The sequence below is a fragment of the Pseudoliparis swirei genome, chromosome 1, assembly GCF_029220125.1.
Source record: "Pseudoliparis swirei isolate HS2019 ecotype Mariana Trench chromosome 1, NWPU_hadal_v1, whole genome shotgun sequence".
Classification (NCBI taxonomy): Eukaryota; Metazoa; Chordata; class Actinopteri; order Perciformes; family Liparidae; genus Pseudoliparis; species Pseudoliparis swirei.
Window position 1 is genome coordinate 1,890,981 of NC_079388.1, and position 13,863 is coordinate 1,904,843.

The 13,863-nt window shown below is 46.5% G+C and overlaps 4 non-coding genes and 2 pseudogenes across 4 annotated transcripts; all 6 read right to left on the reverse strand.

Moving 5' to 3' along the window:
* Window positions 1–410: 410 nt before the first annotated feature.
* On the reverse strand, window positions 411–568 carry LOC130199003 (U1 spliceosomal RNA). The gene has a single exon (XR_008832727.1). It is a non-coding gene; the product is annotated as a U1 spliceosomal RNA (small nuclear RNA).
* A 415-nt stretch (window positions 569–983) lies between these two features.
* On the reverse strand, window positions 984–1,099 carry LOC130199062 (U5 spliceosomal RNA). Its single transcript, XR_008832739.1, has one exon. It is a non-coding gene; the product is annotated as a U5 spliceosomal RNA (small nuclear RNA).
* A 6,093-nt stretch (window positions 1,100–7,192) lies between these two features.
* On the reverse strand, window positions 7,193–7,349 carry LOC130198992 (U1 spliceosomal RNA). Its single transcript, XR_008832724.1, has one exon. It is a non-coding gene; the product is annotated as a U1 spliceosomal RNA (small nuclear RNA).
* Window positions 7,350–7,763: 414 nt separating this feature from the next.
* On the reverse strand, window positions 7,764–7,878 carry LOC130199102 (U5 spliceosomal RNA). Its single transcript, XR_008832753.1, has one exon. It is a non-coding gene; the product is annotated as a U5 spliceosomal RNA (small nuclear RNA).
* Window positions 7,879–8,150: 272 nt separating this feature from the next.
* On the reverse strand, window positions 8,151–8,322 carry LOC130199031 (U2 spliceosomal RNA; annotated as a pseudogene).
* A 5,385-nt stretch (window positions 8,323–13,707) lies between these two features.
* Window positions 13,708–13,803, reverse strand: LOC130199045 (U2 spliceosomal RNA; annotated as a pseudogene).
* Between the last annotated feature and the right edge of the window lie 60 nt (window positions 13,804–13,863).

Sequence of the window (13,863 nt, forward strand, 5' to 3'; positions counted from 1 at the left end):
CAAATGGAAAAGCTGTCCTAAACTAACGTCAACTCATTGGTGTTCCTCTCCAAACACAGCCCTGCGAACAATCGAAAGCCTGAAATATGAGCACGCTGATAACGGAAGAATCTTCTGAACACATTTACTCCACAACCAAGGGCAAATAACAGTGAGGAGAATCAGATTCAGACCATCCAAAAGACTACACCCTTCTGATGGCCATTGGGATCACGGGCTTTTGGCATTACTCAGATCAACGCTTCACAGCGTACAACACACACTGCTGTTGCAAAGCATCACTTTCACTTGTCTGGACAAACTGCATGAGAAAGCCGAGGCCACAATCTCACACAGTCATCGAACAGAAATGGGCAGCTTGTGGGGTGTCCATCTCCACATGGGGAATCGTATTCATTCAACATGACAATCAGGGAAGGCGAGCGCGATCCCCACTACCAGAAATTATGCAGTCGAGATTCCCACATTTGGGGAATTCGCGGGGTCAGCACAACCGGAGCAATGGCAATGAGCCTCGCTCTGGGTGAACCACCTTCTTGATCATGGTATCTCCCTGCCAGGTAAGTATGAGTTGGACGAGACAGTGACAGAGGAGGCCATTCTTAGACACAGCACTCCAGTTCATGGTCCACAGATGGTTCAGTGTCTTTGACGTCAACCTCCCTTGGCAAGAAGTTTCTCCTGCTGAGAAAGCAAATACAGCCTTGCAACCATTTGAAAGCACGAAATCCAAGGATGCTAATAATGGAGGAATCTTGAGGACACATTCCTTCCATAAACAAAGGGAAATATCAGTGAGGGGAATCAGATTACGCTCATCCAAAAGATCACAGTCAAAAAAACAAAGGCCACAACGTGACACAGTTTGATTTCAGAGGCCGACCATAGGACTCATCTCACTTGCAGTTCTTTCAATCAGGCATAGCAGTGGCTCAGCGCACTAACCCAAGCACTGTGTTTCATTCTTTTCACAAATGCACAAGGCTCGGCCTAACAGCAGAGCCTGACAAAAATAAGTTCAACTCATTGGTGTTCCTCTCCACGGAAGTCTTTAGTAAAAGGCGAAAGACTTGTGCGTTATGAAGAGAAACCAAAGTAAGTACCGCCCTCCTGCCAAGAGCAGAAGGTAACCTAGTTGTCCCACTCCGATATCTCATGGTGAGCCTCGGATGACGTGCCGTGTTCCAGATCCCAAGCCACACCCACTAACATGTTTAAAGAAGGTATTCCACAGCCACCCACACCCATTTTCCTATATGAGAGGACATTCCAACATGTGTGTAAATGTAGTAATTGCAGCTCTTTAGTTCTGGACTCACTATATAGTGATTCTCTGCGCCCACCCATGATCTCAGTTTCGATAACTGCTGTGTTCACTATATAGTAGCGATTCTCTGCTTCCACCAATGGTTTGATCTTAGAGACAACCTCCTGGGACGGTTCTCATGTCATAGATGCAGTTGTATGGGGCATTGGATCTGTGGATGTAGCCAAATGGGCACTTCACAAGCTAGCGTCAGCTCATTGTTCCTCTCAAACACAGCCCTCACAGACAATGAAATACAAAAATATGAGCACGCTGATGCGGAAGAATCTTTGAACACATTTACTCCACAGCCAGGGCAAATAAGTGAGGAGGAGTGGGTTAGACCATCCAAAGACTACACCTTCAGTGGCCATTGGGATCACGGGCTTTGCTTACTCAGATCATACAGCGACCTGCTTACTGCTGTACAGCATCACTTTCACTTATCTAGACCAGGCCGCGGCCAGGGCACAGTCACACAGTCAGCAGACAAGAAATGGGCAACGTTCATCTCCATGGGAATGGCTTGGTATTGTTCAACACTGGCCAAATGGGGAAGGCCAGGCAGAATCCCTACCCCAAAATTGCTCCAGTGGGTTTCCCACATTTGGGGTGTCATGAGGTCAACACAACAGATTAAATATTCTGAGCACCATGCTCTGATGGTGCAGTCTTGGTACTTCCCTGCCAGGCTAAGTATGGGTTGGACAGGACATGTGAGACAGGGCCACAGCACTCCAGGTTCGCATTACAGATGGATGGTCTTTGGCGATCTCAGCCTCCCTTAATGAGTTTCCTCTACAAGCAAATGCAATACACAGCTGGCTGACCACGAAATCCAGGATCTGTGGAGATCTTGGGATGCATTTCCTTCTGCAAAGGGAAATATCAATAGAGTCAGATTCGCTCATCTGGATGCGTCAAAACAAAAGGCTGTTGATTTCAGGAGGCCGTACCGGACTCATCTCGCTGCTGTTCTTTCAGTGGGCATAGCGGTGGCTCAGCGCACTAGCAAGCACTCTTTTTTGTTCTATTCACCAAATACAGGCTCGGCTAACAGCAGGCCTGACAAAAATAGTTCAACTCAGTGGTGCTTCTCAGATCTTTGTGGCGGAGCTGTCTCGTTGAGAGGCAAAGTAAAATTACCCATGCCCTCCTGCCCAGAGCAGAAGGTAACCACTCAGATCTCATAGGTGAGCTGGGATGGCGTCACGTGTTCAGATCTGACCACACACCCACTATAACATATGTTTGAAGGTATTCCCAGCCACACCCATTTCATATGATAGGACAGTGGCATATTACAGGCGATATCGTCAGTTGCTCCCTTGTGGGGGAATCAGTAAAAAGTATACATGGATTTTTGTTTTAAACAAAGTAACTTTGGAAGGTGCACGTTCCCAGCAATACAGGTCAATACGACAGTCATTAAATAAGCCGAGAAGCGATCACTCCCCAAAATGCATGGATGGTCTTGTTTTCCAGAAAATCTGCTTAACCTCCTGGGACGGTTTTTGAAGGGTGCCGTTCCCAGCAATACTAGGTGTCATTGGAGTAATTAAACAGCTCCTTTTTCATCTCCCAATGCTAAAGCTCTAGCAATAAGTTTTTCCTCATATGAAGGATATTTCAGATATTAAACTGATAAGAACGGAATTTTTTTTAGCAAAAATTTTATTATGAAAATTCTTTACACAAATCAAAATGTATACACATTTACAACACCATTTTCACGAATACCCACCATGCATTTAGAAATACATACAATTACAAGTATCTGCACCACAGAAACCTATACGAATGATGTTCTTAACCCTAAAAACAGCACAACACTATTGTCCGGACCTTAGGACTCCCCATCTCAGCCTAACCCTCCTTTCCATCTTCCCAGAACATGCTTCCCCACTTCCTGATGTCCCTTCACTACCCTTGCAAAAACAAATTGCAGCATGGCCGAGTTCTGAAGTAAACCCTTCTTTTCACTGGTCCCTCATTCCTCTTGCATTTAAGGCAGAACTTACTGAACACATCAACACAGAAAAAAAAGGTTCTAAATCAAATCCAGGACTCTTAAGAGCAAAATTCGTCCCTATCCAGCCTCTTCAGCCCAGGAAAATGGCACTGTGTTGGAATTAGATGGTCTTCTGGGCCCATCATAAATCTTCTCCCAAAAGTTCAGCATGGAGAGCAGGCCCGCAGAAGGTCAAACTCTAGTCCCAATCCTGCAGTTAGCATAATGAAATCGTCTATAAATTGTCTAAACCCTCCCCAACGCTTTCACTAGGCTCCACAGCTACATAATCAGCAGCTCTCCTTTACCGCCTCTTGCGTCTTCAGTCCCACCTCGACCTCCTTTTTGCCCTGCCATCCTTGCTTTCTTCTTGGATTTTTGCTATGCCCCCTCCATATTCTCGTTCTCCGTTGGGTTGCCAGTCTCGAAAACCTCTTGAGACCTTCCGTGCCCCTGGCTTTGATGAGAGGAAAATACTGAGTGTGGGCAGAAACCCCTCCCACGCCGTGAGTGAGTACTTGTGCCCCATCTGCTTCGATCTCTACGAAGCTGGCCACCAACTCCTCTCTCACAAATTGCTCCCTTTCTCCCTTTGTGCTGGGCTCTCCTGGGAATGCCTGCTTTTCCTCACTTCTCCATGAGGACACCAGTAGGTTGTAACCTCTGCAAATGTTCTCTTCCGACCAGGACAGCTCGGAACAGGTGGTGGACTCACCGCATCCATGGCAGTTTTTTGCTACGTGCAGTCCTTGGCTGAGTGTCCAGTCACTTACAGAGCAGCAGCAGTCTCAGCGCAGCCTGCATAATTATGGCCGGACTGCCTGCATTTCCTGCAAAAGCTGGTTGGCGGCGGGTGAAAAGAGTATCCACGATCTCCCCAAGGCTAAAACAGCAGAAGTGTGCTAAACTATCTGGTCCATTCGAGTCTTCATGCAGCAGCACCGCAAACTGGCGCCGCCCGGTCCAGAAGTCAGGGGTCGCTTAATGTGCCGAGCTGTCACCACATACGCCATACTTTGGCCCAAAAAGTGAACAGGGCTTCATCAGCAACAAAAGGGTTGTACATGTGTACTGACCACGGTCTGAAGTTGGTCTGTCGAATTTACAACGTGTAGCAGGATAGCAGGCTCACCCAACCTGGCTACACAGTCTTCATACTCTTCTGTAGTGCAATGGAAGTCAAACAGGGTTACATCGAACTGTTCTCCCATAGTTCCACAGAATGCCAACAAACCTCTCGATCTTCAAGTACGGTTATCGTGTGTTAACCTTTGCCGAAACATAAACCTTTTCTCTCTCCTGTCTTTGCCGGAACCATAAGCGTGTACCTCATTGTGGAATCTGCTGCCAACAAATGCGGCCATTGCCCGTCACCGTTGGAACTCACTATACCGTGGTTCTCTGCTTCCACCATGATCTTGGCAAAAGGCGAAGCGATGATCCCCAATGGTTTGCTTCCAGAGACAACCTCCTGGGTGGTTCTCACTTGTCATAGGATGCAGTTGTATGAGGCATTGGAGGCATTGATGAACTAGTAAAATAGATTTTTTTGTAAAAATTTTATTATGAAAATTCTTTACACAAATCAAAATGTATACACATTTAACTTTCCATTTTCACGAATACACACCATGCATTTAAAATACATACAATTACAAGTATCTGCACACACAGAGAAACCTATGCACGAATGATGTTCTAACCCTAAAGAAACAGCACAACACTATTGTCCCGACCTTAAGTGACTCCCCATCTCCAGCCTAACCTCCTTTCCATCTTCCCAGGGCAGCATGCTTCACTTCCTGATGTCCTTTCCACCTACCTTGCAAAAACAAATTGCAGCATGAAGTTCACAAAATCATAGACAACCCTTCTTTTCACTGAGTCCTCATTCCTCTTGCATTTAAAGACAGAACTTTACTGAACCCATCATACACAGAAAAAATGAGTTCTAAATCAAAATCCAGGACTCTTAAGAGCAAAATTCGTCCCTATCCATCTCTTCAGCCCAGGAAAATGGCACTGTGTTGGAGGAATTAGATGGTCTTCTGGGCCCATATCATAAATCTTCTCCCAAAAGTTCCAGCATGAGCAGGCCCGCAGGAGGTCAAACTCTAGTCCCAATCCTGCAGTTAGCACCGTGCGTCCCCCATAAATTGTCCTAAACCCTCCCAACCTTTTCACCTGGGCCTCCACCTTCTCAAAGCAGCTCTCCTTTGCCGCCTGCCCGTCTTCAGTCCCACCTCGACCCTCCTTTTTGCCCTGCCCATCCTTGCTTTCCTTCTTGGATTTTTGCTACATGCCCCTCCTCATTCTTTCCGTTCTCCGTTGGGTTTGCGTCTCGAAAACCTCATAGACCTTCCGTGCCCCTGGCTTTGATGAGGAGGAAAATACTGAGTGTGGGCAGGAAACCCCCTCCCACGCCGTCGGTGGGTACTTGTGCCCCACATCTGCTTCGATCTCTACCACGAGCCACTGTACCAACTCCTCTCTCTGAAATGCTCCTTTCTCCCTTTGTGCTGGGCTCTCCTGGGAATGCCCTGCTTTTTCACTTCTCCATGAGGACACCAGTAGGTTTGGCAACCTCTGCAAATGTTCTCTTCCGACCAGGACAGCTCCGGAACAGGTGGTCGGACTCACCGCATCCATGGCAAGTTTTTTGCACCGTGCAGTCCTTGGCTGAGTGTCCAGTCTGCCCACAGAAACGGCAGCGATCTCAAGCGCAGCCTGCATCGTTATCGACTGCCTGCATTTCCTGCAAAAGCTGGTTGGCGGGTGAAAAGGTATCCACGATCTCCCAAAGGCTAAAACAGCAGGGGGTGTGCTGAGCCATCTGGTCCATTCAGATCTTCATGCAGCAGCACCTGAAACTGACGCCGCCGGTCCAGAATCCAAGGGGGTCCTTAGCTGTGCGAGCACCACATCGCCATACTGAAAAAAGTGAACAGGGCTTCATCAGCAACAAAAGGGTTGTACATGTGTACTGACCAGTCTGATTCGGTCGATCTGTCGAGATTTACAACGTGTAGCAGGATAACGGCTCACCCAGCTTCTCTTCTGCAGTCTTCAGCCACTCTTCTGTAGGTGCAATCGTCAAACAGGGTTACATCGAAACTGTTCTCCTGCTGGTTCCACAGAATGCAGCAAACCTCCTCGATCTTCAAGTGCAGTTGTCCGATGATGACTTCTTTGCCGAGAACACTCTGACAGCAGCACTTTCCCCGTTCCTCTCCCTGTTTGCCGGAACCATAGCGTGTACCTCAGCCCAAACTTTGGAATCTGCTGCTCGTCCATTGCCCGTCACCGTTGGAACTCACTATATAGTAGTTCTCTGCTTCCACCACTTGATCTTAGCCAAAAGGCCGAGAAGCGATGATCCCCAATGGTTTGCTTCCAGAGACAACCTCCTGGATTCTCACTTGTCATGGTGCAGTTGTATGAGGCATTGGATGCTGTGGATGCTTAGCCAAATGGAAAAGCTGTCCTAAACTAACGTCAACTCATTGGTGTTCCTCTCCAAACACAGCCCTGCGAACAATCGAAAGCCTGAAATATGAGCACGCTGATAACGGAAGAATCTTCTGAACACATTTACTCCACAACCAAGGGCAAATAACAGTGAGGAGAATCAGATTCAGACCATCCAAAAGACTACACCCTTCTGATGGCCATTGGGATCACGGGCTTTTGGCATTACTCAGATCAACGCTTCACAGCGTACAACACACACTGCTGTTGCAAAGCATCACTTTCTTGTCTGGACAAACTGCATGAGAAAGCCGAGGCCACAATCTCACACAGTCATCGAACAGAAATGGGCACCTTGTAGATGTCCGTCTCCACAGAATCGCTTGGTATTCATTCAACATGACAATCAGGGAAAGGCATGATCCCCACTACCAGAAATTATGCAGTCGAGATTCCCACATTTGGGGAATTCGCATGGGTCAGCACAACCGGAGTGCAATGGCTTCGCCTCGCTCTGGGTGAACCACCTTCTTGATCATGGTATCTCCCCTGCCAGGTAAGTATGAGTTGGACGAGACAGAGACAGGGGGGCCATTCTTAGACACAGCACTCCAGTTCATGGTCCACAGATGGTTCAGTGTCTTTGACGTCAACCTCCCTTGGCAAGAAGTTTCTCCTGCTGAGAAAGCAAATACAGCCTTGCAACCATTTGAAAGCACGAAATCCAAGGATGCTAATAATGGAGGAATCTTGAGGACACATTCCTTCCATAAACAAAGGGAAATATCAGTGAGGGGAATCAGATTACGCTCATCCAAAAGATCACAGTCCAAAAAACAAAGGCCACAACGTGACACAGTTTGATTTCAGAGGCCGACCATAGGACTCATCTCACTTGCAGTTCTTTCAATCAGGCATAGCAGTGGCTCAGCGCACTAACCCAAGCACTGTTTTTCATTCTTTTCACAAATGCACAAGGCTCGGCCTAACAGCAGAGCCTGACAAAAATAAGTTCAACTCATTGGTGTTCCTCTCCACGGAAGTCTTTAGTAAAAGGCGAAAGACTTGTGCGTTATGAAGAGAAACCAAATGAAGTACCGCCCTCCTGCCAAGAGCAGAAGGTAACCTAGTTGTCCCACTCCGATATCTCATGGTGAGCCTCGGATGACGTGCCGTGTTCCAGATCCCAAGCCACACCCACTAACATGTTTAAAGAAGGTATTCCCACAGCCACACCCATTTTCATATGATGAAGAGGACATTCCAACATGTTACAGAGGGCGATATCGTCCAATTTGTTTTCCTTACATTAGAGGGGGAATCAGTAAGAAGTATACATGGATTTTTGTTTTAAACAATGTTTTTGAAGGGTGCACCGTTCCCAGCAATACTGCAATACTGGGTCAATGCGTGGAGTGAATGAAGCAAGCTCCTTTTTCATCTCCCAATGCTAAAAATCTGCTTAATAAGTTATCCTCATATAGAGGATATATCAGATATTAAACTGATAGAACAGATTTTTTTTCGAAAAATTTATTGACACTCATACAAAAGTTTCAATTTCTTTTCACGATACAATTAATAAATATACAATAAATAGTGTTTTAAAACATATACATTTGTATTTTAGCAGTTAGGGACAGTTTTTTTTTTTAAATTAAGAATTTCACCTCGAAATACATACATAAAAAGGGTACACGCTATAACATTTCTGTTGAGCAGGAGCGGGGGGTGGGTCCCTACCGGGTAACTCATTTGCTCCTCCAAACAGAACCGGTCTCTCGGTTCCCGCCCTGGTGCTCAGAGATCCTCACCCGATGCTCCTTCCCACCTGCCTCCCGGAGGTCAGGCCGTGCTTTGACCTCTGTATGTGTGGCTCCGGCTCCTTGTCCGAATGGGCATAGAGGCGATTCTTCTTTGTGGCTGCGTCCTTGGCCTGTCGCCTGCAGCTCCGGCCAGTTGGACCGTCGCCATGCCTTTTGGATCACAGCCACGGGGGGGATCTGCATGTGTCTTCTTACCAGCAAGTTTCTGGCGGTCCATATTGCATCTGTAATGGCGACTAGGGTGAGCCGCTGTTTGGCAATGTCCTGAGCTGGAATTTGAGTGGACTGGCTCACCCCATACAGGACCAGCTGTGCATGGGACCTCCTTGCTGGCAAGTACTGGGAATTGTAAGCCGGCCTTTGCCCACTGGTCTACAGCAGCACTGCACTCCCAGAGCAGATGCCTCACCGTCTCTGGGGCTCCCACAGCCTGGTCCGGGGACAGGTAGGCTCGCAGACATGCCCGGGAGTGCATTACGGCCCCTGACTGGGAGGATCTCGTGAGCCACCATCCATGACAGGTCCAGTCTGTTTGGAGAAAGAGCAGAATGGTTCACGTTGCGCCATACCATTGATGGCTCTCAAAGGCAAGCCGCACTGGGCTCACTGGTTCCTCTCCTGCACAACAGAAATGAGACAAGCGTGATTAGTAAGGGTCTCTAAGTCCTCCTTCTCAAGTTCATATTTCTTTAAAAACATCTGAATAAAAGCATAGGCTGGTGGCAGGATAAAGGATGTCGGTTTCCTCAGATCTCTGGGTATTAGTTTTAAACTTTGGAGGTACGACCCCATCCAGAACCTTGTCATGTCTGCAGTCTTTTGGTTTCTGGATGGGGCTGTTGCAGCCATGATGTAGTGTCACGGTATATCTGCTTCCTAGAAAAAGCAGCAGGTCCGCACTCCTTTTCCTCCTTTTTTCCTTTGTTTTTCATTTCGCTTCTTCTCAGCGCTCCCACTGGACCCCCACAGGAAATAAAAGATGGCTCGTTCCAAGTCTAAAAGCACTTTCTTCGGTGGGATAAAACAGAACTGATGAGTAAAAGCAAGGGTAAAATCACAGAATTGATAATTAAAACCTTCACTTCAAGCGTCAGTCCTCTAAGTGTCCAGTATCCCAGTCTCTGCCTAACTTTCCCTACCACGTCAGGCCAGTTTGTTTCCCACCCCCTGTCGAATTTATTAGTATTCTCTGGTCAGTCTGGGTCACAGTCAAGGGAGTCCTGTCTGTCAGTCGCCTTCCACGGTCCATAAAATTGAGCTTGGGTCTTGTTGCGGTTGAGCTTTGACCCAGAGGCCCGTCCGTACCAGTCAGTCAAGTCAAGCGTCCTGTTGATGGATAAAAGATCAGTGCATAAAATATTTATATCATCCATGTAAAAAATGCACTTGGATTTCAGTCCCCCGCTCCCTGGTATTGTAATCCCACTGATCAGTTTTTCTTGTCTAAAAGCCTGTGCCAGAGGTTCGATACCTATAACGTAGAGGAGGGCAGATAACGGGCAACCTAGCCCAGGACTTTGCAGTTTATTTGAACTCGTTAGTCAGATGCCCGTTAGCAAGGAATTTGCTGGTGATTCCCGATACAGCAGTCCCACCAAGTTATCATCCTTTCTGGAAACCCGCCTTTTCCAGCACCTCAAAGAGGTACTGGTGCGAGACCGATCAAAGGCTTTCTCAAAATCTAAATTTAGGACCTATGGCGGATGTTTCTGTCTCGCGCAACAGATGGTGTCTCGGATCAGTACGAGGCTGTCCGTGATCTTCCTCCCGATGCGGCAGGCTTGATCGGGTGAATTAGCTTAGCTCCAAAACACAGATATCCGTGCTGCTAAAAGTTTGCTAAAAAGTTTACAGTCGCAGTTTAGAAGAGTGATCGGTCTCCAGTTCTTTAGGTCCGTTTGTCCTTGTCCTTGTGGGTAAGTAACTATCCCTGATCTAAAGCTGTCAGGGAGTCGGTCTAGTCTTTCAAAGTCCGTAAAAACAGTGAGTAAGTCTGGGTTTAAAATATCCCAAAAGGTCAGATAAAATTCCCACGGAAGCCCACTCTCTCCCGGAGAGACTTCCGTGTTTTAAAACTCTTCACACAGTTGCTGAGCTCAACTGGGGTAAAATCTTTTGTTAAAAACTCACTGTTCTCAATCTTTTTTTCCATATACTTTAAAACGTCTTTTATGGCCTCTCCTTCTACAGGCTTTTCTTTGTAAAGTTCTGAATAAAAAACTTCTATTGTGGACATTATATCGTCAGTTGTTTCTGCCACTTCGCCATTCTCTTTTTTTAATCTCGAGAGGCCTCCCCCTTGGTTTAAAATTCTCTTGAAGAAGTACCTGGTGCACTTTTCCCCTTCTTCTAAGTCCCTTTCCTTGCTTCTTATAATTATACCCTTGCTTTTTTTTTCAGCTAGAGACAACATCTCCGCTTTTATTTCATTTATTTCCTCATTAAAATCCATGCCCTGTTGGTTTACTTTAAAATACCTCTGGAGTCGCTTCTGCAGGCCCAACATGCGTCTGTCCCTATCTTTCTTCTTCCCTGCCTGTCTAAAGAAAGTCTGGGTCCTCCTTTTAACCATTTCCCACCAGTGTGCACGTGTCTCGTATAGGTCTTGAAGGGTCTGCCACTCTTGGTACTGCTCCCTGAACTGACTAAATCCTTGTTTTCTAAAAGGGAGCAGTTGAGTTTCCACAGACCACTTCCTGCTGTCACACCCGGGGACAGTGAGAGGGTGCATGAAAGCATAGCGTGGTCCGAAAAGAAGACAGGTGACAATCTAGCATCAATTGGTGGCCAATCTAGGTGTTAAAAATGGTCTATTCGAGAGGCACCGGTACCGTCACGACTAGACCAGGAGAAGCCCTGCTCGCCGGGATGCAAGGTTTTAAAACAGTCCGTCATTCTAAAATCCTTGCATATATTCTGTAATAAAACCGATGTTTGTCCACTTTAAAATCTTCCCGACTCCTTTTCTATCGTTTCTATTAAGAATGCAGTTAAATCTCCTCCTATAACTAAGGGTGCCTACCTAACATGTGGACCTGCAGGTCTTCTAAAAGTCATACCTGTCATTTTTGTCGTTAAAACCATAAATATTTAGGAGCTTAAAATCCTTTCCATAAAAGACAGGTGCTAAAATTGCCCGGCCATCTCCACGGTGCTGCCCTTCACCTGGATAAGGGGATTTTTTAATAAAATGGCCACTCCATCGTTTCTGTTTTCGTTCGATCCACTCCATATGGAAGTTTGTGGCCATAATTTTTCCCACTTCCTGTAGTGGGTTAGAAATGGCAAGCCACATTCTTGAATCAAAAACACATCTGACTTGAAGGAATTAAGAAAGGATAAAACAGTCTGAGCTCTAATCACTGACTTCACACTTCTAACATTGATGGTTGAAAAGGTTAAAGTCATAAGTATGGTTAAGAGTAACAGGTAAACCTTTTTAAGATAATGTAGTGGCGTTTTTACAGAAAATACCATCTTAAAAGGCGGTTATAAAAGTTCTTTTGAGAGGAGCTCCTCCATTTCTATGGGAGAGGAGTGACATGGCTGTCCTCTATTTACCTTTCTCCCTTTCGGGTTGTGTCGTAATTGAAAACTAGTATTTAGTTCTGTGTCCCTTGGAGTCGTTTTTAATTCTATATTTAGGAAGGAGACTTCATTTGGGAACTGTGGGGAAAACTCTGGGCTCCTCCACAGTTGAACTGTGTGAGGAGCTCCAGTTCCCCTCCTCCAAGACTCCAGGCTCAGGGGATAATTCCTCTAAAGGTCTCTTGTTTTGTTGAGCATTTGGGAGGGGGGGAGGGGGAAGCTCGTCACCCTTTTCCACCAGGCTAGCTCCCTTTCGAAATGTAAGTCCCCTTCACTTTTATCCTTGTTCAACTCTATGGCACCCCCAGACCTCTCCCCTTCTCCTTCCTCACATGATCCCAGTTTCCCAGTCACAGGACCCGGAGGGAGGTCTGAGTTGTTTTTCACGGCCTCTACAAACATTTCTTCCAACATGTCTTCTCGTCCACCATTTTGTGCATTTCCGCCATTTTGTTCAGTGACATTTCCATTTCTATTCATTTGTGACAATTTTACTCTGTAGGCAAAGGACCGTGGGCAGTTTCTGAAGAGGTGATTGGTTTCACCACACAGGTTGCTCTGTCTGTTGTTTGTGCATTCTTCAAAGGTATGCCCGATTTGCCTGCATTTCCTGCATACTGTTTCCTGACATGCCTCTGCCAGGTGCCCATGCTGACCACACTTGCGGCAGAGCTTGGGTTGGCCTTGGTAGTGAATGTAGCCCCTGTTGTCACCCAGGACTATCATGGATGGCAAGTGTTTCAGGCCCTGGAAACCCTGAGGGTCCTCCCATTGCTGGATGGGGACCCTCAAGCACTGATTCAGATGCCATCTTCATCTTTCACCTTGGTAGCCTGGCCTTTCACAGTGCAATATCTATTGAGCCACCACCAGATGTCGTCTGCATTTACTGTTTCATTGAACATTCTGACAATGACCGTTTTAAGGGTATTATCAGTCAGTTTCTCCACGTTGAATGCAGCAAACTGGGGTTTTACATTTTCATAACGAGTCCAAAACTCCTCCAGAGCAAAGGCTGACCGAAAGCTGACATCAAAACCCTTGTTCGAGGGCAGTGTAATTATACAATTAAGGTCCTCTGGCTTGAAAAGCAGGGCCTTCTGTATTAGATTTCTGGAAAAGTCCAGCCTGGAGATCCAAAGAGGTTTTCCATCAACCTCTTTAAAAGTTAAACGTACACTGTGGTGCCTCCGCATGCCGGCATTTTTGGCCGACATGGTCGAGGCACCACATCACCCGGCGGAAAACCAAGATGACAAACAACCAAACAAGAAAAACAACAAAGGAAGAGTGTATTTACCTTTCTCCTTCTGCGCTGATGAGTTGGTGTTTCCGGAGTCCTGCAGGTACAAAGATAACCACAAAAACACAAACCACAAAAGATGTTTAAATGTGGCAAAGTAGCAACCTATGGAGGTTGACACTGTAATCCACAAACACAAAATTGAATGTCCTTCCTAATAGCGTCAACACATGCCACAGGTGGGCAATAGTTTTTCACTAACGGGAGGGGATCGCAGTCTAAACCAAAAGGAAGATCAAGAACGAATAACTGATAAGAACAGATACTACACTTGATCTTAGCCAAAAGGCCGAGAAGCGATGACCCCCAATGGTTTGCTTCCAGAGACAACCTCCTGGGACGGTTCTCACTTGTCATGGTG